This window comes from Mustelus asterias, unplaced genomic scaffold, assembly GCF_964213995.1.
Source record: "Mustelus asterias unplaced genomic scaffold, sMusAst1.hap1.1 HAP1_SCAFFOLD_2334, whole genome shotgun sequence".
In the NCBI taxonomy this organism is placed as follows: Eukaryota; Metazoa; Chordata; class Chondrichthyes; order Carcharhiniformes; family Triakidae; genus Mustelus; species Mustelus asterias.
In genome coordinates, this window is record NW_027592279.1 from 36,292 (window position 1) to 58,576 (window position 22,285).

The window sequence follows — 22,285 nt, forward strand, 5'->3', positions numbered from 1 at the left end:
TTGTGTTCACCCCAGTCCAACGCCGACATCTCCACATCATGACTGATATTCTGTGCCTTGGCTTTAAAGACAAATGTCCCATTAGCTCAGTTAGCCACCTTATTATCTGTCTTTCCACTTGCAGGGATATATGGACATGAACTCCAAGTCTCTCGGCTCCTCTGCACTTGTTGGCATCCGACCATTCAAAGGACAAGTCAGTGTGAAAGAGCGGCGAGTTCAAGGCAGTTCCACTGCTCTCTGGGAATAGGAACAAAATACCACTGGCTCCATTGGGTTTTGAACCCAGGACCTTCTGCATGTAAGGCAGACATGATAACCACTACACTATGGAACCACATGACTGTGAATGTAACTGAGCTGGAGGCAGTTCAGGGTCGGGGGGCGGTGGGTGGTTACTGGATTGCTCCCTGGAATGAGTGGGTTTTCTCATGAGGTTGGATTGGACAGACTGGGCTTCTTTCAGCTGGAGTTTAGGAAAGTGAAGGGGTGACTGGATTAAAGTTTCTAAGATGCTGAACGGTCTTGGGAAGGTGGAGGTGGAAAAGATGTTTCCTCTTGTGGGTGAGGCCAAAACAAGGGGGTGCTGTTTGAACATTAGGGGGCGCCCTTTTAGGACAAGAGATTAGATTTGTTTTCTCTCAGAGGCTTGTGCCACTTTTAAACTCTGCCTCAGAAGGTGCTGGAGGACGGGGTCACTGAATATTTTCCTGGCGGAGGGAGTTCGATATTTGTTGAGTGAGAGAATTAAAGATTATTGGGGAGGGGGAGGGGAATATGGAGAATGTGGAAGCCAACAGAAAGGGATCAGCCACGGCCTTAGTAAATAGTGAAGCAGCTCGAAGGACCAGATGGTTTCAGGTTGCAGCATCCACAGGATTTTGCTTTTATCTTTATTTACAAATTATCACATTGGTTCAACGATTCTGTTGGTGCCGTGGTTTAGTTGGTTAAAGCGCCTGTTTAGGAATACAGGAGATCCTGAGTTTGAATCTCAGTGGTGCCTTTGTGGATGTTGTGTTTTTTATCTCCGAGAAGCCACAACTTTCCCGTCACACAGTTCAACAGCAGGAAAAGAAGCCCAGAGGCACATTTTATCTGTGCCGGCCATCGAGCACCTATTAAAATGGATGAATGTTGCTGCCGGCGACTCTTGGAATTGTCAACCGCGTGTGAGGAATTTGTTAAAGGACACCTGTTAATCTATTTTGAAGCACATCTCAAACAATTGTGTTCAGGGTGGAAGAAAAGCAACACCCAAACAGGGACTTGAACCCTCGACCCTCAGATTAAAAGCCTGATGCTCTACTGACTGAGGTATCCAGGCTTGAAGCCAGCCCCCTTTTCCCTCTGTTGAACTCGCCGCTCTCTCACAGTGAGTTCGAGCAGATAAGATTGAAGGAGAGTTCATTTTTTAATGGGGGAGGGGAAGTGTGATATTATCCACTTTGAGGTCAAGATGATTATTTGCTGTAAATTTCTAAATATCCAAAAGTCAAAACGTGCTGAGCATTTCATCGATTTGGCAGAACAAGGACCTCATGAAATGCTCCACTTTAGATCCTTCCTCTCTCGTTCCTATAATGAGTCTAACAGTCAGTCCCCCGTGGTTCAGTTGGTTAATGCGCTTGTCCAGTCGGCTGGTATTCCTGAGTTAAAATCTCCGTGCTACCTGTTAACGATGACTTTTGTTCATATGGACATCTTTCACCAATATTTTGCCGTAGTTTCAATCCTTTTGTTTTTGAAAATTGTGTTCTCTCTTTCCAGCGAACCATCCGTGAAAAAGAAGTTACTTCATCACTTACCTCTTCATTGGGCAATCATAGAAATCCTACAGTGCAGAAAGAGGCCATTCAGCCCATCGAGTCTGCACCGACCACAATCCCACCCAGGCCCTACTCCCATATCCACCCACTGATCCACACATCTCAGGACACTAAGGGCAATTTTTAGCATGGCCAATCAACCTAACCTGCACATCTTTGGACTGTGGGAGGAAACCGGAGGAAACCCACACAGACACAGGGAGAATGTGCAAACTCCACACAGACAGTGACCCAAGCTAGGAATCGAACCCAGGTCGCTGGAGTTGTGAAGTAACAGTGCTAACCATTGTGCTACCGTGTCGTCCGATATGTTCCCATTGCTCAGGATCGGCTGAAATAGTTTCCCAAGTTGAACAGTTTTAACACTGTCGATATCTCCATCAGTCCACTCTTCACTTCAACACACTGAAGACAATAGGAGCAATCACTCTCCTCATTAACCAATTAAAAGGCAGAATTTTGTTGTGAATCTGCCCTCTTTCCACTCCCAGGTCAATATCATCGTGTTTGTCGCTGTGCTGAGTGTCTGTCAGTACATCACCTCCTCCACGATTGTCCTCAACACCGGTGCCCCACAAGGCTGTGTTCTCAGCCCCCTACTATACTCCTTATACGCCTCTGACCGTCTGGCCAAATTACCCGCCAACTCGATTTTCAAGTTTGCTGACGACATCACCGTAATGGGTCGGATCTCAGACAATGATGAGACAGAGTACAGGAATGAGATAGAGAATCTGGTGAACTGGTGTGGCAACAATAATCTCTCCCTCAATGTCAACAAAATGAAGGAGATTGTCATCGACTCCAGGAAGAGTAGTGGAGAACATGCCCCTGTCTACATCAACGGGGATGAAGTAGAAAGGGTCGAGAGCTTCATGTTTTTAGGTGTCCAGATCACCAACAACCTGTCCTGGTCCCCCCGTGCTGTCACTATAGTTAAGAAAGCCCACCAATGCCTCTACTTTCTCAGAAGACTAAGGAAATTTGGCATGTCAGCTACGACTCTCACCAACTTTTACAGATGCACCATACAAAGCATTCTTTCCGGTTGTATCACAGCTTGGTATGGCTCCTGCTCTGCCCAAAACCGCAAGGAACTACAAAAGGTTGTGAATGTAACCCAAACCATCACGCAAACCAGCCTCCCATCCATTGATTCTGTCTACACTTCCCACTGCCTTAGTAAAGCAGCCAGCATAATTAAGGACCCCATACACCCCGGACATTCTCTCTTTCACCTTCTTCCATTGGGTAAAAGATATAAAAGTCTGAGGTCATGTACCAACCGACTCAAGAACAGCTTCTTCTCTGCTGCTGTCAGACTTTTGAATGGACCTATTGATCTTTCTCTACACCCTAGCTATGACTGAAACACTACATTCTGCACCCTCTCCTTTCCTTCTCTATGATCAGTATGCTTTGTCTGCAGGCGCGCAGGAAACAATACTTTTCACTGTATGTTAATATGCCAAGACAAAACATGTGGTCATCTCTGGTACGTTGCCGGTGCCACGTGATAGCGAGTTGAGGAACAGGGAGAGAGAGCAGTTAAACATGTGGTTGCAGGGATGGTGTAGGAGGGAGGGTTTCAGCTATGTGGATAATTGGAACACATTCTGGGGAAGGTGGGACCTGTACACACAGGACGGGGTGCACCTGAACCAGAGGGGCACCAATATCCTAGGAGGGAAATTTGTTCCAGCTCTTCAGGGGGGTTTAAACTAATGTGTCAGGGGAGTGGGAAAAGGAGTTGTAGTCCAGAAGTCAGTGAGGGTGGTGAGGTATTGGGGAAGGTATCAGGGTCAAGGGTGGGTACCGGTAGACAGGAAGGTGGGTTGAAGTGTGTCTACTTCAATGCAAGGAGCATCCGGAACAAGGTAGATGAACTTGGGGCATGGATTGGTACTTGGGACTACGATGTTGTGGCCATTACGGAGACATGGGTAGAACAAGGACAGGAATGGTTGTTGGACGTTCCAGGGTATAGATGTTTCACTAAGTGAAGGGAAGCTGGTAAAAGAGGTGGAGGAGTGGCATTGTTAATCAAGGATAGTTTAACGGCTGCGGAAAGGCACTTCGAGGGGGATCTGCACACTGAGGTAATATGGGCTGAGGTTAGAAATAGGAAAGGAGCGGTCACGTTGTTAGGAGTTTACTATAGGCCCCCAAATAGTAATAGAGATGTGGAGGAAGAAATTGCTAAGCAGATTATGGATATGTGTGGGGGTCACAGGGTAGTTGTCATGGGGGACTTTAACTTTCCAAATATTGATTGGAACCTTTGTAGGTCAAATAGTTCGGATGGGGCAGTTTTTGTGCAGTGTGTGCAGGAGGGTTTCCTGACACAATATGCGGTTGCCTGTTCCCCAGTAGACTCTGTCACAAGCTGCTCCAAAAAACCATCGCTTAGACATTGCACAAATTCCTGTTCTTGGGATCCACTCCCGACCTGATTTTCCCACTCCACCTGCATATTGAAATCCCCCATGATTATTGTAACATTGCCTTTTCTATCTCCTGATTTATTTTTCTGTCCCACATCCTGACGACTGCGAGGGGGCCTGTACATAACTCCCATCAGGGGCTTTTTACCTTTGTGATTCCTCCACTCGACCCACAGAGATTCTGTACCTTCTGATCCTATATCACTTCCTGCTATCGATTTAACGTCATTCCTGACTAACAATGCAACCCCGCCCCCTTTGCCCATCTGCCTGTCCTTTCCATAGGACACATATCCTTGGATATTTCGATCCCAGCCCTGATCCCCTTGCAGCCACGTCTCTGTGACGCGCCGGCCATCGAGCACCTATTAAAATGGATGAATGTTGCTGCCGGCGACTCTTGGAATTGTCAATCGCGTGTGAGGAATTTGTTAAAGGACATCTGTTCATCTATTTTGAAGCACATCTCAAACAATTGCGTTCAGGGTGGAAGAAAAGCAACACCCAAACAGGGACTGGAACCCTGGACCCTCAGATTAAAAGTACAATGTTTTACTGACTGAGCAATTCAGGCTTTACCACAGCTGTCTTTTTCCTCCGTTGAACAAGCCGCTCTCTCACAGTGAGTTCGAGCAGAAAGGTTTGAAGGAGAGTTCATTTTTTAATGGGGGAGGGGAAGTGTGATATTATCCACTTTGGGGTCAAGATGATTATTTGGTGTAACTTTCTAAATGTCTAAATGTCAAATCGTGCTGAGCATTTCATCGATTTGGCAGAACAAGGACCTCATGAAATCCTCCACTTTAGATCCTTCCTCTCTCGTTCCTATAATGAGTCTAACAGTCAGTCAGCTGTTTCTGTTGAAGTCATGTTGGAGTTGTACCGAACTTTGGTGAGGCCACAGCTGGAGCACTGTGTGCAGTTCTGGTCACCACATTTTAGGAAGGATGTGATTGCACTGGAGAGGGTGCAGAGGAGATTCCCCAGGATGCTGCCTGGGACGGAGCATTTAAATTATGAAGAGAGGTTGCGGAAGCTTGGATTATTTTCATTGGAGCAGGGAAGACTGAGGGGCGACCTGATTGAGGTGGACAAGATTATGAGGGGCACGGACAGAGTGGATAAGGAGCAGCTGTTCCCCAGATTTGAAGGGTCAGTGTTCAATTCTTTGGTCTTCAGACATTTTATACAGCTCCATCATCGCCTCTCTGCTCTGATATTCTGTGCCTCGGCTATAAAGACAAGTAACCCATTAGCCCAGTTAACCACCTTATCTACCTGTCCTGCTGCCTTCAGGGATCTGTGGACATGAACCCCAAGTCTCTCGGCTCCTCTGCACTTGTTCGCATCTGACCATTCAAAGGACAAGTCACTGTGAAAGAGCGCCGGAGTTCAAGGCAGTTCCACTGCTCTCTGGGAATAGGAACAAAATACCACTGGCTCCACTGGGCTTTGAACCCAGGACCTTCTGCGTGTGAGGCAGACATGAGAACCACTACACTATGGAGCCACATGACTGTGAATGTAAATGAGCAGGAGGCAGTTCAGGGTGGGGGTCGGTGGGTGGTTACTGGATTGCTGCCTGGAATGAGCGGGTTTTCTCATGAGGTTGGGTTGGACAGACTGGGCTTCTTTCAGCTGGAGTTTAGGAAAGTGAAGGGGTGACTGGATTAAAGTTTCTAAGATGCTGAACGGTCTTGGGAAGGTGGAGGTGGAAAAGATGTTTCCTCTTGTGGGTGAGGCCAAAACAAGGGGGCGCTGTTTGAACATTAGGGGGCGCCCTTTTAGGTCAAGAGATGATTAGATTTGTTTTCTCTCAGATGCTTGTGCCACTTTTAAACTCTGCCTCAGAAGGTGCTGGAGGACAGGGCCACTGAATATTTTCCTGGCGGAGGGAGTTAGATATTTGTTGAGTGAGAGAATTAAAGATTATCAGGGAGGGGGAGGGGAATATGGAGAATGTGGAAGCCAACAGAATGGGATCTGCAAATACAACAGGTGATCAAGAAGGCAAATGGGATGTTGGCATTTATCGCGAGGGGGATAGAATATAAAAGCAGAGAAGTCTTGCTGCATCTGTACAAGGCATTGGTGAGGCCACAGCTGGAATACTGTGTGCAGTTTTGGTCCCCTTATTTGCGAAAAGATATATTGGCCTTGGAGGGAGTGCAGAGAAGGTTCACCAGGTTGATACCGGAGATGAGGGATGTTGACTATGAGGAGAGATTGAGCAGATTGGGTTTGTATTCGTTGGAGTTTAGAAGGCTGAGGGGTGATCTTATAGAGGCATATAAGATAATGAAGGGGCTGGATAGGGTAGGAGTAGAGAGATTCTTTCCACTTAGAAAGGAAACCAGAACTAGAGGGCACAGCCTCAAAATAAAGGGGGGTCAGTTTAGGACAGAGTTGAGGAGGAACTTCTTCTCTCAGAGGGTGGTGAATCTCTGGAATTCTCTGCCCACTGAAGTGGTGGAGGCTACCTCGTTGAATATGTTTAAGTCACGGATAGATGGATTCCTGATCGGTAGGGGAATTAGGGGTTATGGGGATCAGGCGGGTAAGTGGAACTGATTCACTTCAGATCAGCCATGATCTTATTGAATGGCGGGGCAGGCTCGAGGGGCTAGATGGCCGACTCCTGCTCCTATTTCTTATGTTCTTATGATCAGCCATGGCCTTCGTAAATAGTGAAGCAGCTCGAAGGACCAGATGGTTTCAGGTTGCAGCATCCACAGGATTTTGCTTTTAATTTTGTAATAAATTATAACATTGGTTCGGCTTTTCTGTAGGTGCCGTGGTTTAGTTGGTTAAAGTGCCTGTCTAGTAAACAGGAGATCCTGAGTTCAAATCTTAGCGGTGCCTTTGTGCATGTTGCATTTTGCAACTCTGAGAAGCCGTAACTTTCCCGTCACACAGTTCGATCACAGGAAAAGAAGCCCAGAGGCCCATTTTAAATGACCATAAGATACAGTAACAGAATTAGGCCACTCGGCCCATCGAGTCAGCTCCGCCATTCAATCATGGCTGATATTTTTCTCATCCCCATTCTCCTGCCTTTTCCCCATAACCCCTGATCCCCTTATTAATCAAGAACCTATCTATCTCTGTCTCAGACACTCAATGACCTAGCCTCCACAGCCTTCTGCAGCAAAGAGTTCAACAGATTCACCACTCTCTCGCTGAAGAAATTCCTCCTCATCTCTGTTTTAAAGGATCGCCCCTTTAGCCTGAGGTTGTGCCTCTGGTTCTAGTTTTTCCCACAAACGGAAACATTCTCTCCACGTCCACTCTATCCAGGCCTCACAGTATCCTGTAAGTTTCAATAAGATCCCCCCTCATCCTTCCAAACTCCAACGAGTACAGACCCAGAGTCCTCAACTGTTCCTCACAAGCTCTTCATTCCAGGGATCATTCTTGTGAACCTCCTCTGGACCCTTTCCAAGGCCAGCACATCCTTCCTTAGATACAGGGCCCAAAACTGCTCACAACACTCCAAATGGGGTCTGACCAGAGCCTTCTACAGCCTCAGAAGTACATCCCTGCTCTTGTATTCTAGCCCTCTTGACATGAATGCGAACATTGCATTTGCCTTCCGAACTGCCGAGTGAACCTGCACGTTAACCTTAAGAGAATCTTGAACAAGGACTCCCAAATCCCTTTGTGTTTCTGATTTCCTCAGCATTTCCCCATTTAGAAAATAGTCTCTGCCTCCATTCCTCCTTCCAAAGTGCAGAACCTCACACTTTTCCACATTGTATTCCATCTGCCACTTCTTTGCCCACTCTGCTAACCTGTCCAAGTCCTTCTGCAGCCCCCCTGCTTCCTCAATACTACCTGTCCCTCTACATATCTTTGTATCATCTGCAAACTTAGCAATAGTGCCTTCAGTTCCTTCCTCCAAATCGTTAATGTATATTGTGAAAAGTTGTGGTCCCAGCACTGACCCCTGAGACACACCACTAGTCACCGGCTGCCAACCTGAGAGAGACCCCTTTATCCCCACTCTCTGCCTTCTGCCAGTCAGCCAATCCTCTATCCATGCCAGGATCTTACCCTTAACACCATGGGCTCTTAACTTATTTAACAGTCTCCTATGCGGCACCTTGTCAAAGGCCTTTTGGAAATCTAAATAAATCACATCCACTGGTTCTCCTTTATCTAACTTCCTTGTTACCTCCTCAAAGAACTCTAACAGATTTGTCAGACATGACCTCCCCTTGACGAAGCCGTGCTGACTCAGTCCTATTTTATCATGCACTTCCAAGTACTCCGCAATCTCATCTTTAATAATGGACTCGAAAATCTTGCCAATTACTGAAGTCAGGCTAACCGGCCTATAATTTCCCGTCTGCTGCCTCCCTCCCTTCTTAAACAGCGGTGTTACATCAGCTACTTTCCAGTCCTCTGGGACCCTCCCCGCCTCCAGTGATTCCTGAAAGATCACCACCAATGCCTCCACAATTTCCTCAGCGATTTCTTTTAGAACCCTGGGGTGTAGTCCATCCGGTCCAGGTGATTTATCCACCTTCAGACCTTTCAGTTTCCCCAGAACCTTCTCCTTAGTGATGGCCACTACACTCACCTGTGCCCCCTGATTCTCCTGGAGCTCTGACATCCCACTGGTGTCTTCCACCGTGAAGACTGATGCAAAGTAACGATTCAGTTCCTCGGCCATTGTCCCATTCCCTCTCCCCACCCTCACATAATAAATCTCCGCTGATTCTCTGTGCTCTCAGCTCTGACCAAGGGTCGTCCAGACTCCAAACGTTGGCTCGATTCCCTCCCCAGAGATGCTGTCAGACCTGCTGAGATTTTCCAGCATTTTCTGTTTGTGTTGAAGTCATGTTGGAGTTGTATCGAACTGTGGTGAGGCCACAGCTGGAGCACTGTGTGCAGTTCTGGTCACCACATTTTAGGAAGGATGTGATTGCGCTGGAGAGGGTGCAGAGGAGATTCCCCAGGATGCTGCCTGGGACGGAGCATTTAAGTTATGAAAAGAGGTTGGATCAGCTTCAGTTGTTTTTCCTGGAACAGAGAAGACTGAGGTGGGATCTGATTGAGTTGTGCAAGATTATGAGGGGCACGGACAGAGTGAAAAAGGAGCAGCTGTTCCCCAGATTTGAAGGGTCAGTGTTCAATTCTTTGGTCTTCTAATATTTTATACAGCTCCACCATAGCCTCTCTGCTCTGATATTCTATACCTCGGCTATAAAGACAAGGTTTCCATATGCCTTGTTGACCACCTGATCTACCTGTCCTGCTGCCTTCAGGGATCTGTGGACATGAACCCCAAGTCTCTCGGCTCCTCTGCACTTGTTGGCATCCGACCATTCAAAGGACAAGTCACTGTGAAAGAGCGGCGAGTTCAAGGCAGTTCCACTGCTCTCTGGGAATAGGAACAAAATACCACTGGCCCCACTGGGCTTCGAACCCAGGACCTTCTGCGTATAAGGCAGACGTGATAACCACTACACTATGGATCCACATAACTGTGAATGTAACTGAGCTGGAGGCAGTTCAGGGTGGGGGTCGGTGGGTGGTTACTGGATTGCTCCCTGGAATGAGCGGGTTTTCTCATGAGGTTGGATTGGACAGACTGGGCTTCTTTCAGCTGGAGTTTAGGAAAGTGAAGGGGTGACTGGATTAAAGTTTCTAAGATGCTGAACGGTCTTGGGAAGGTGGAGGTGGAAAAGATGTTTCCTCTTGTGGGTGAGGCCAAAACAAGGGGGCGCTGTTTGAACATTAGGGGGCGCCCTTTTAGGACAAGAGATGATTAGATTTGTTTTCTCTCAGGGGCTTGTGCCACTTTTAAACTCTGCCTCAGAAGGTGCTGGAGGACGGGGTCACTGAATATTTTCCTGGCGGAGCGAGTTAGATATTTGTTGAGTGAGAGAATTAAAGATTATCGGGGATGGGGAGGGGAATATGGAGAATGTGGAAGCCAACAGAAAGGGATCAGCCATGGCCTCAGTAAATAGTGAAGCAGGTTCGAAGGACCAGATGGTTTCAGGTTGCAGCATCCACAGGAATTTGCTTTTATCTTTATTTATAAATTATAACATTGGTTCAACGTTTCTGTTGGTGCCGTGGTTTAGTTGGCTAAAGCGCCTGTTTAGTCAACAGGAGATTCTGAGTTTGAATCTCAGTGGTGCCTTTGTGGATGTTGTGTTTTTTATCTCTGAGAAGCCACAACTTTCCCGTCACACAGTTCGACAGCAGGAAAAGAAGCTCAGAGGCACATTTTGTCTGCGCCGGCCAGCAAGCACCAATTAAAATGGGCGAATGTTGCTGCCGGCGACTCTTGGAATTGTCAATCGCGTGTGAGGGTGGCACGGTGGGACTGGTTAGCACTGCTGCCTCACAGCACCAGGGACTAGGTTTCGATTCCCGGCTTGGGTCACTGTCTGTGTGGAGTTTGCATGTTCTCCCCATGTCTGCGTGGGTTTCCTCTGGCTGCTCTGTTTTCCTCTCACAGTCCAAAGATGTGCAGGTTAGGTGTATTGGCCATGCTAAATTCCCCCTCAGTGTACCCAAACAAGCGCCGGAGTGTGGCGACTAAGGGATTCTGATACTATAGTTATGAAAGGCCACCAACGCCTCTACTTTCTCAGAAGACTAAGGAAATTTGGCATGTCAGCTACGACTCTCACCAACTTCTACAGATGCACCATAGAAAGCATTCTTTCTGGTTGTATCACAGCTTGGTATGGCTCCTGCTCTGCCCAAGACCGCAAGGAACTACAAAACGTGAATGTAGCCCAATCCATCATTCAAACCAGCCTCCCATCCACTGACTCTGTCTACACTTTCCGCTGCCTCGGCAAAGCAGCCGGCATAATTAAGGACCCCACGCACCCCGGACATTCTCTCTTCCACCTTCTTCCGTCGGGAAAAAGCTCCAAAAGTCTGAGGTCACGTACCAACTGACTCAAGAACAGCTTCTTCCCTGCTGCTGTCAGACTTTTGAATGGACTTACCTTGCATTAAGTTGACCTTTCTCGACACCCTAGCTCGATGACCAAGGGTCATCCTGACTCGAAACGTTGGCTTCATTCTCTCTCCACAGATGCTGTCAGTCCTGCTGAGATTTTCCAGCATTTTCTATTCTAGTTCTATGTATTTACTAATAGCTCAGTAGATGCTGCTCATGCTCCTGTTTCTGATGCACTGACAGACACTCAGCACAGCAACAAACACCATTATATTGACCTGGGAGCACAAGGAGGGCAGATTCACCAGCAACTTCCTGCTTTCATTGGTTAATTAGGAGAGGGATTGCTTCTATTGTCTTCAGTGTGTTGAAGTGAAGAGTGGACTGATGGAGATATCGACAGTGTTAAAACTGTTCAACTTGGGAAACTATTTCAGCCGATCCTGAGCAATGGGAACATATCGCCCAATGAAGAGCAAAGTGAGGATTAATTTATTTTTCACAGATAGCTGTCTGGAAATAGAGAATATAATTCTTGAAAATATAGATTATGAAAGCTACGGAGTCATGGCAAAGATGTCCATCTGTTGATCTGTCTTGAAGGCATCTCAAGCAATTGTGTTCAAGGTGAAAGAAAATTCAACGTTAACAGTGAGCGATGATATTGACTCTATTTTGGCCCAAAGAGGGACTTGAACCCACGGCCTTCATGTTAAAAGGCAGATGCACGACCGACTATCCGAGCCCCGGTGAGTGAGCTTTATTCCTGCCTCGAGCGAGCCGCTGTTTCACAGCGACTTGTCAATTGAACGGGAGGATGTGAAGAAGTGCAGAGGAGCCGAGAGACTTGGGGATCTTGTCCGCAGATCCCTGAAAGCAGGGACCATTGAATGGTTTCCAGAGGGAGATCGGCTGTTTCTAATAAAAAAAGGAAGAGGGATCTGGGGAACATATTTTATAGAATCATCGAGTCACAGAGTTTTGCAGCACAGAATGAGACCTTTCCTCCCATTGTTCCTGCATGTCCTGCTGTTGGTGCCATGGCTCAGTTGGTTAAAGCACCTGCCCCATAAACAGGCAATCCAGAGTTAGAATCTCAGCGGTGCTGTGATGTTTTGATTTGATTTGATTTATTATTGTCACATGTATTAACATACAGTGAAAAGTATTGTTTCTTGCGCGCTATACAAAGCATACTGTTCATAGAGAAGGAAAGGAGAGGGTGCAGAATGTAGTGTTTCAGTCATAGCCAGGGTGTAGAGAAAGATCAATAGGTCCATTCAAAAGTCTGACAGCAGCAGAGAAGAAGCTGTTCTTGAGTCGGTTGGTACATGACCTCAGAATTTTATATCTTTTACCCAATGGAAGAAGGTGGAAGAGAGAATGTCCGGGGTGTATGGGGTCCTTAATTATGCTGGCTGCTTTACTAAGGCAGTGGGAAGTGCAGACAGAATCAATGGATGGGAGGCTGGGTTGCGTGATGGATTGGGCTACATTCACAACCTTTTGTAGTTCCTTGCGGTTTTGGGCAGAGCAGGAGCCATACCAAGCTGTGATACAACCGGAAAGAATGCTTTCTATGGTGTATCTGTAAAAGTTGGTGAGAGTCGTAGCTGACATGCCAAATTTCCTTAGTCTTCTGAGAAAGTAGAGGCGTTGGTGGGCTTTCTTAACTATAGTGACAGCACGGGGGGACCAGGACAGGTTGTTGGTGATCTGGACACCTAGAAACTTGAAGCTCTCGACCCTTTCTACTTCGTCCCCATTGATGTAGACAGGGGCATGTTCTCCTTTACTTGAATCTCCTTTACGCTTCCTGGAGTCGATGACAATCTCCTTCGTTTTGTTGACATTGAGGGAGAGATTATTGGTGCCGCACCAGTTCACCAGATTCTCTATCTCATTCCTGTACTCTGTCTCATCATTGTCTGAGATCCGACCCATTACGGTGATGTCGTCAGCAAACTTGAAAATCGAGTTGGAGGGGAATTTGGCCAGACGGTCAGAGGCGTCTAAGGAGTATAGTAGGGGGCTGACAACACTGCCTTGTGGGGCACCGGTGTTTAGGACAATCGTGGAGGAGGTGATGTACTGACAGACACTCAGCACAGCGACAAACACAATGATATTGACCTGGGAGTGGAAAGAGGGCAGATTCACAACAAAATTCTGCCTTTTAATTGGTTAATGAGGAGAGTGATTGCTCCTATTGTCTTCAGTGTGTTGAAGTGAAGAGTGGACTGATGGAGATATCGACAGTGTTAAAACTGTTCAACTTGGGAATCTATTTCAGCCGATCCTGAGCAATGGGAACATATCGGACGACACGGTAGCACAGTGGTTAGCACTGTTACTTCACAACTCCAGCGACCTGGGTTCGATTCCTCGCTTGGGTCACTGTCTGTGTGGAGTTTGCACATTCTCCCTGTGTCTGTGTGGGTTTCCTCCAGTTTCCTCCCACAGTCCAAAGATGTGCAGGTTAGGTTGATTGACCATGCTAAAAATTGCCCTTAGTGTCCTGAGATGTGTGGATCAGTGGGTGGATATGGGAGTAGGGCCTGGGTGGGATTGTGGTTGGTGCAGACTCGATGGGCTGAATGGCCTCTTTCTGCACTGTAGGATTTCTATGATTGCCCAATGAAGAGGTAAGTGATGAAGTAACTTCTTTTTCACGGATGGTTCGCTGGAAAGAGAGAACACAATTTTCAAAAACAAAAGGATTGAAACTACGGCAAAATATTGGTGAAAGATGTCCATATGAACAAAAGTCATCGTTAACAGGTAGCACGGAGATTTTAACTCAGGAATACCAGCCGACTGGACAAGCGCATTAACCAACTGAACCACGGGGACTGACTGTTAGACTCATTATAGGAACGAGAGAGGAAGGATCTAAAGTGGAGCATTTCATGAGGTCCTTGTTCTGCCAAATCGATGAAATGCTCAGCACGATTTGACTTTTGGACTTTCAGAAAGTTAAACAAATAATCATCTTGACCTCAAAGTGGATAATATCACACTTCCCCACCCCCATTAAAAAATGAACTCTCCTTCAATCTTATCTGCTCGAACTCACTGTGAGAGAGCGGCGAACTCAATGTAGAAAAAAGAGGGATAGCTCAGTCAGTGAAGCATTTGACTTTTAATCTGAGGGTCCAGGGTTCCAGTCCCTGTTTGGGTTTTGCTTTTCTTCCACCCTGAACACAATTGTTTGAGATGTGTTTCAAAATAGATGAACAGATGTCCTTTAACAAATTCCTCACACGCGATTGACAATTCCAAGAGTCGCCGGCAGCAACATTCATCCATTTTAATAGGTGCTCGATGGCCGACGCAGACAAAATGTGCCTCTGGGCTTCTTTTCCTGCTGTGTCGATGAACTGTCGATGAATGAGCACCGCTCGACAATCACCAGGCAAGACTGTTCTCTTCCTGTTGGGGAGCACTTCAGCGGTCACGGGCATTCGGCCTCTGATATCCGGGTAAGCGTTCTCCAAGGCGCCTTCGCGACACACGACGGCGCAGAGTCGCTGAGCAGAAACTGATAGCCAGGTTCCGCACACACGAGGACGGCCTCAACCGGGATATTGGGTTCATGGCACACTATTTTGTAACCCCCACAGAGTTTCATTGGCTGTCTTGTCTGAGACAATACACATCTTTTTAGCCTGTCTTGATGCTCTCTCCACTCACATTGTTTTGTTTCTTAAAGACTTGATTCGTTGTAAGTATTCGCATTCCAACCATTATTCATGTAAATTGAGTTTGTGTCTTTATATGCTCTGTTTGTGAACAGAATCCCACTCACCTGAAGAAGGGGCTTGCAGCTCCGAAAGCTTGTGTGGCTTTTGCTACCAAATAAACCTGTTGGACTTTAACCTGGTGTTGTTAAACACTTCTTACTGTGTCGAACTGTGTGACAGGAAAGTTACAGCTTCTCAGAGAAAGAGTGATTTTGTTTCAAAATTGCAAAATGCAACGGACACCAAAACACCGCTGAGATTCAAACTCAGGATCTCCTGTTTACTAGACAGGCACTTTAACCAACTAAACCACGGCACCAACAGAAAAACTGAACCAATGTTATAATTTGTTATAAAATTAAAAGCAAAATCCTGTGGTGCTGCAACCTGAAACCATCTGGTCCTTCGAGCTGCTTCACTATTTACTAAGGCCATGGCTGATCCCTTTCTGTTGGCTTCCACATTCTCCATATTCCCCTCCCCCTCCCCGATAATCTTTAATTCTCTCACTCAACAAATATCGAACTCCCTCCGCCAGGAAAATATTCAGTGACCCCGTCCTCCAGCACCTTCTGAGGCAGAGTTTAAAAGTGGCACAAGCCTCTGAGAGAAAACAAATCTAATCATCTCTTGACCTAAATGGGCGACCTCCTAATAAAGAATAAGAACAAAGAAAATTACAGCACAGGAACAGGCCCTTCGGCCCTCCAAGCCTGCACCGACCATGCTTATCGACTTAACGAAAACCCCCTCCCCTTCCGGGGCCCATATCCCTCCATTCCCATCCTATTCATGTACTTGTCAAGACGCCCCTTAAAAGTCACCACCATATCCGCTTCCACTACCTCGCCCGGCAACGCGTTCCGAGCACCCACCACCCTCTGTGTAAAAAATCTGCCTCGTACATCTCCTTTAAACCTGGCCCCTCGCACCTCAAACCTGTGCCCCCCCCAGTAATTGACTCTTCCGCCCTGGAAAAAAGCTTGTGACTATCCAACCTGTCCATGCCCCTCATAATCTTGTAAACTTCTATCAGGTCTCCCCTCAACCTCCATCGTTCCAGAGAGAACAAACCAAGTTTCTCCAGCCTCTCCTCATAGTTAATGCCCTGTATACCAGGCAACATCCTGGTATGGAGGGTATTTCCCCACCAAATGAGGGCAAATGAATGAATGTTGCTGCCGGCGACTCTTGGAATTGTTAATCGCGTGTGAGGAATTTGTTAAAGGACACCTGTTCATCTATTGTGAATGTCCAAACAGCACCCCCTTGTTTTGGCCTCACCCATAAGAGGAAACATCTTTTCCACCTCCACCTTCCCAAGACCGTTCAGCATCTTGGAAACTTTAATCCAGTCACCCCTTCACTTTCCTAAACTCCAGCTGAAAGAAGCCCAGTCTGTCCAATCCAACCTCATGAGAAAACCCGCTCATTCCAGGCAGCAATCCAGTAACCACCCACCGCCCCCCCACCCTGAACTGCCTCCAGCTCATTTACATTCACAGTCCTGTGGTTCCATAGTGTAGTGGTTATCACGCCTGCCTTACACGCAGAAGGTCCTGGGTTCGAAGCCCAGTGGAGCCAGTGGTATTTTGTTCCTATTCCCAGAGAGCAGTGGAACTGCCTTGAACTCGCCGCTCTTTCACAGTGACTTGTCCTTTGAATGGTCGGATGCGAACAAGTGCAGAGGAGCCAAGAGACTTGGGGTTCATGTTCACAGATCTCGGAAGGCAGCAGGACAGGTCGATAAGGTGGTTAACTTGGCGAATGGGTTACTTGTCTATCGCTGAGGCACAGAATATCAGAGCAGAGAGGCTGTGATGTGGAGAAAGATAGAAAAGAAAAGGGTTTCTATCAGATTGGCAGATTCTGCTCGGGTTTTTGTTTCATCAACTTCGATGTAGAATTCACTTTCTCAATGTGGAGTAAGTTTGTTAGTAATTGTAATGAGGTGTTTTAAATACTTTGTAGTTTTAAAGGTACATATAATACCTTTAATTAGTGCATATATATAAATATATCTTCTGTACATTTTTAGAAATTAAACAAAGAAACTTTGATGCACAGTTACAGAGAGCCCTTTGATACTAAACACATGTTCGATACAGTCCTTGAAAGCACCCAACTGTTGGAATCACAGGGCCATAAAGGAGGCTTCATTGCCTCACCCGACACCTTATCAGAAACAACTGATACAGGAGTGAGTTTTAATGAAGCTGCTTCACAGTTTCCAATCAAAACAGAGTCAGAAAGATATTAATGTCTCAGCGAACGGAAGAGTTATGGTCGGGGACTTGGGAACTGACAAGAATTAATGGTGACAATGATGATCCCCCTTGAAACTGTCGGTAATGATAAAAAGCTCAGTCATTGGATTGATAAACATTACACACCTGTGTTTCATTATGTCGGGAGAGAGGGTGTGTGAGAGAGGGTGTGGGAGAGAGTGTGTGGGAGAGAGTGGGTGTGTGAGAGTGGGTGTGTGAGAGAAGGTGTGTGAGAGAAGGTGTGTGAGAGAGGGTGTGTGTGAGAGAGGGTGTGAGAGAGAGGGTGTGTGAGAGAGGCTGTGTGAGAGAGGGTGTGTGAGAGAGGGTGTGTGAGAGAAGGTGTGTGAGAGAGGGTGTGTGAGAGAGGGTGTGTGAGAGAGGGTGTGGAGAGAGGGTGTGGGGGAGAGGGTGTGGGAGAGAGGGTGTGGGAGAGAGGGTGTGGGAGAGAGGGTGTGTGAGAGAGGGTGGGAGAGAGTGTGTGGGAGAGAGTGGGTGTGTGAGAGTGGGTGTGTGAGAGAAGGTGTGTGAGAGAAGGTGTGTGAGAGAGGGTGTGTGTGAGAGAGGGTGTGAGAGAGAGGGTGTGTGAGAGAGGCTGTGTGAGAGAGGGTGTGTGAGAGAGGGTGTGTGAGAGAAGGTGTGGGAGAGAGGGTGTGTGAGAGAGGGCGTGTGAGAGAGGGTGTGAGAGAGAGGGTGTGAGAGAGAGGGTGTGAGAGAGAGGGTGTGAGAGAGAGGGTGTGAGAGAGAGGGTGAGAGAGGGAGGGTGTGAGAGGGAGGGTGTGAGAGGGAGGGTGAGAGAGGGAGGGTGTGGGAGGGAGGGTGTGGGAGGGAGGGTGTGGGAGGGAGGGTGTGGGAGGGAGGGTGTGGGAGGGAGGGTGTGGGAGGGAGGGTGTGGGAGGGAGGGTGTGGGAGGGAGGGTGTGGGAGGGAGGGTGTGGGAGGGAGGGTGTGGGAGGGAGGGTGTGGGAGGGAGGGTGTGGGAGGGAGGGTGTGGGAGAGAGGGTGTGTGAGAGAGGGTGTGGGGGGAGAGGGTGTGGGGGAGAGGGTGTGGGAGAGAGGGTGTGGGAGAGAGGGTGTGGGGGAGAGGGTGTGGGGGAGAGGGTGTGGGGGAGAGGGTGTGGGGGAGAGGGTGTGGGGGAGAGGGTGTGGGAGAGAGGGTGTGGGAGAGAGGGTGTGGGAGAGAGGGTGTGGGAGAGAGGGTGTGGGAGAGAGGGTGTGGGAGAGAGGGTGTGGGAGAGAGGGTGTGGGGGAGACGGTGTGGGGGAGACGGTGTGGGGGAGACGGTGTGGGGGAGAGGGTGTGGGGGAGAGGGTGTGGGAGAGAGGGTGTGGGAGAGAGGGTGTGGGAGAGAGGGTGTGGGAGAGAGGGTGTGGGAGAGAGGGTGTGGGAGAGAGGGCGTGAGAGAGAGGGCGTGAGAGAGAGGGCGTGTGAGAGAGGGCGTGGGAGAGAGGGCGTGAGAGAGAGGGCGTGTGAGAGAGGGCGTGTGAGAGAGGGCGTGTGAGAGAGGGCGTGAGAGAGAGGGCGTGAGAGAGAGGGCGTGAGAGAGAGGGCGTGAGAGAGAGGGCGAGAGAGGGAGGGCGTGAGAGGGAGGGCGTGAGAGAGAGGGTGTGTGAGAGAGGGTGTGTGAGAGTGGGTGTGAGAGAGAGGGTGTGTGAGAGAGGGTGTGTGAGAGAGGGTGTGTGAGAGAGGGTGTGTGAGAGAGGGTGTGAGAGAGAGGGTGTGTGAGAGAGGGTGTGTGAGAGTGGGTGTGAGAGAGAGGGTGTGGGAGAGAGGGTGTGAGAGAGAGGGTGTGAGAGAGAGGGTGTGAGAGAGAGGGTGTGAGAGAGAGGGTGTGAGAGAGAGGGTGTGAGAGAGAGGGTGTGAGAGGGAGGGTGAGAGAGGGAGGGTGTGAGAGGGAGGGTGTGAGAGGGAGGGTGTGAGAGGGAGGGTGAGAGAGGGAGGGTGTGGGAGGGAGGGTGTGGGAGGGAGGGTGTGGGAGGGAGGGTGTGGGAGGGAGGGTGTGGGAGGGAGGGTGTGGGAGGGAGGGTGTGTGAGAGAGGGCGTGTGAGAGAGGGCGTGTGAGAGAGGGCGTGGGAGAGAGGGGGTGGGAGAGAGGGGGTGGGAGAGAGAGGGTGGGAGAGAGAGGGTGGGAGAGAGAGGGTGTGGGAGAGAGGGTGTGGGAGAGAGGGTGTGGGAGGGAGGGTGTGGGAGGGAGGGTGTGGAGTGGGAGGGAGGGTGTGGGAGGGAGGGTGTGGGAGGGAGGGTGTGGGGGAGAGGGTGTGAGAGAGAGGGTGTGGGAGAGAGGGTGTGGGAGGGAGGGTGTGGGAGGGAGGGTGTGGGAGGGAGGGTGTGGGAGGGAGGGTGTGGGAGGGAGGGTGTGGGAGAGAGGGTGTGGGAGAGAGGGTGTGGGAGAGAGGGTGTGGGAGTGAGGGTGTGGGAGGGAGGGTGTGGGAGGGAGGGTGTGGGAGGGAGGGTGTGGGAGGGAGGGTGTGGGAGGGAGGGTGTGGGAGGGAGGGTGTGGGAGAGAGGGTGTGGGGGAGAGGGTGTGAGAGAGAGGGTGTGGGAGAGAGGGTGTGGGAGGGAGGGTGTGGGAGGGAGGGTGTGGGAGGGAGGGTGTGGGAGAGAGGGTGTGGGAGGGAGGGTGTGGGAGAGAGGGTGTGGGAGAGAGGGTGTGGGAGGGAGGGTGTGGGAGGGAGGGTGTGGGAGGGAGGGTGTGGGAGGGAGGGTGTGGGAGGGAGGGTGTGGGAGGGAGGGTGTGGGAGAGAGGGTGTGGGAGAGAGGGTGTGGGAGAGAGGGTGTGAGAGAGAGGGTGTGGGAGAGAGGGTGTGGGAGAGAGGGTGTGGGAGAGAGGGTGTGGGAGAGAGGGTGTGAGAGAGAGGGTGTGGGAGAGAGGGTGTGGGAGGGAGGGTGTGGGAGGGAGGGTGTGGGAGGGAGGGTGTGGGAGGGAGGGTGTGGGAGGGAGGGTGTGGGAGGGAGGGTGTGGGAGAGAGGGTGTGGGAGAGAGGGTGTGGGAGAGAGGGTGTGGGAGGGAGGGTGTGGGAGGGAGGGTGTGGGAGGGAGGGTGTGGGAGGGAGGGTGTGGGAGGGAGGGTGTGGGAGGGAGGGTGTGGGAGGGAGGGTGTGGGAGGGAGGGTGTGGGAGAGAGGGTGTGGGAGAGAGGGTGTGGGAGAGAGGGTGTGGGAGAGAGGGTGTGGGAGAGGGTGTGGGAGAGAGGGTGTGGGAGAGAGGGCGTGTGAGAGAGGGCGTGGGAGAGAGGGCGTGTGAGAGAGGGCGTGTGAGAGAGGGTGTGAGAGAGAGGGTGTGAGAGAGAGAGTGTGTAAGAGAGGCTTGTGGGTGAGGGTGTGTGAGAGAGGGTGTGTGAGAGAGGGTGTGGGAGAGAGGGCGTGTGAGAGAGGGTGTGGGAGAGAGGGCGTGTGAGAGAGGGTGTGTGAGAGAGGGTGTGAGAGAGAGGGTGTGAGAGAGAGAGTGTGTAAGAGAGGCTTGTGGGTGAGGGTGTGTGAGAGAGGGTGTGTGAGAGAGGGTGTGTGAGAGAGGGTGTGTGAGAGAGGGTGTGTGAGAGAAGGTGTGTGAGAGAGGGTGTGTGAGAGAGGGTGTGTGAGAGAGGGTGTGGGAGAGAGGGTGTGGGAGAGTGGGTGTGGGAGAGAGGGTGTGGGAGAGGGTGTGTGAGAGAGGGTGTGTGAGAGAGGGTGTGTGAGAGAGGGTGTGTGAGAGAGGGTGTGAGAGAGAGGGTGTGGGAGAGGGTGTGTGAGAGAGGGTGTGGGAGAGAGGGTGTGGGAGAGAGGGTGTGGGAGAGGGTGTGTGAGAGAGGGTGTGAGAGAGAGGGTGTGGGAGAGGGTGTGTGAGAGAGGGTGTGGGAGAGAGGGTGCGGGAGAGAGGGTGTGGGAGAGGGTGTGTGAGAGAGGGTGTGGGAGAGGGTGTGGGAGAGAGGGTGTGGGGGAGACGGTGTGGGGGAGAGGGTGTGGGGGAGAGGGTGTGGGGGAGAGGGTGTGGGAGAGAGGGTGTGGGAGAGAGGGCGTGGGAGAGAGAGCGTGGGGAGAGGGTGTGGGAGAGAGGGTGTGGGCGAGAGGGTGTGGGGGGAGGGTGTGGGAGAGAGGGTGTGAGAGAGAGGGTGTGTGAGAGAGAGAGTGTGGGAGAGAGGGTGTGGGGGAGACGGTGTGGGGGAGAGGGTGTGTGGGAGAGGGTGTGGGAGAGAGGGTGTGAGAGAGAGGGTGTGTGAGAGAGAGAGTGTGTGAGAGAGAGTGTGTGAGAGAGGGTGTGTGAGAGAGGGTGTGTGAGAGAGGGTGTGAGAGAGAGGGTGTGGGAGAGGGTGTGGGAGAGAGGGTGTGGGAGAGAGGGTGTGGGAGAGAGGGTGTGGGAGAGGGTGTGTGAGAGAGGGTGTGTGAGAGAGGGTGTGTGAGAGAGGGTGTGTGAGAGAGGGTGTGAGAGAGAGGGTGTGGGAGAGGGTGTGTGAGAGAGGGTGTGGGAGAGAGGGTGTGGGAGAGAGGGTGTGGGAGAGGGTGTGTGAGAGAGGGTGTGAGAGAGAGGGTGTGGGAGAGGGTGTGTGAGAGAGGGTGTGTGAGAGAAGGTGTGTGAGAGAGGGTGTGTTAGAGAGGGTGTGAGAGAGAGGGTGTGAGAGAGAGGGTGTGAGAGAGAGGGTGTGAGAGAGAGGGTGTGAGAGAGAGGGTGTGAGAGAGAGGGTGAGAGAGGAGGGTGTGAGAGGGAGGGTGTGAGAGGGAGGGTGAGAGAGGGAGGGTGTGGGAGGGAGGGTGTGGGAGGGAGGGTGTGGGAGGAGGGTGTGGGAGGGAGGGTGTGGGAGGGAGGGTGTGGGAGGGAGGGTGTGGGAGGGGGTGTGGGAGAGGGGGTGTGGGAGGGAGGGTGTGGGAGGGAGGGTGTGGGAGGGAGGGGTGTGAGAGAGGGCGTGTGAGAGAGGGCGTGTGAGAGAGGGCGTGTGAGAGAGGGCGTGTGAGAGAGGGCGTGTGAGAGAGGGCGTGGGAGAGAGGGGGTGGGAGAGAGGGCGTGGGAGAGAGGGCGTGGGAGAGAGGGCGTGGGAGAGAGGGCGTGGGAGAGAGGGCGTGGGAGAGAGGGCGTGGGAGAGAGGGCGTGGGAGAGAGGGAGTGG

At 50.5% G+C, this 22,285-nt stretch overlaps 5 non-coding genes across 5 annotated transcripts; 2 read left to right on the forward strand and 3 right to left on the reverse strand.

Annotated features, from left to right (window-relative positions):
* Positions 1 to 264: 264 nt before the first annotated feature.
* trnav-uac (transfer RNA valine (anticodon UAC)) lies at positions 265 to 337 on the reverse strand. The gene has a single exon. It is a non-coding gene; the product is annotated as a tRNA-Val (tRNA).
* A 5,373-nt stretch (positions 338 to 5,710) lies between these two features.
* On the reverse strand, positions 5,711 to 5,783 carry trnav-cac (transfer RNA valine (anticodon CAC)). The gene has a single exon. It is a non-coding gene; the product is annotated as a tRNA-Val (tRNA).
* Positions 5,784 to 7,061: 1,278 nt separating this feature from the next.
* trnat-agu (transfer RNA threonine (anticodon AGU)) lies at positions 7,062 to 7,135 on the forward strand. The gene has a single exon. It is a non-coding gene; the product is annotated as a tRNA-Thr (tRNA).
* Positions 7,136 to 9,683: 2,548 nt separating this feature from the next.
* Positions 9,684 to 9,756, reverse strand: trnai-uau (transfer RNA isoleucine (anticodon UAU)). Its single transcript has one exon. It is a non-coding gene; the product is annotated as a tRNA-Ile (tRNA).
* Positions 9,757 to 16,458: 6,702 nt separating this feature from the next.
* trnav-uac (transfer RNA valine (anticodon UAC)) lies at positions 16,459 to 16,531 on the forward strand. Its single transcript has one exon. It is a non-coding gene; the product is annotated as a tRNA-Val (tRNA).
* Positions 16,532 to 22,285: the final 5,754 nt, after the last annotated feature.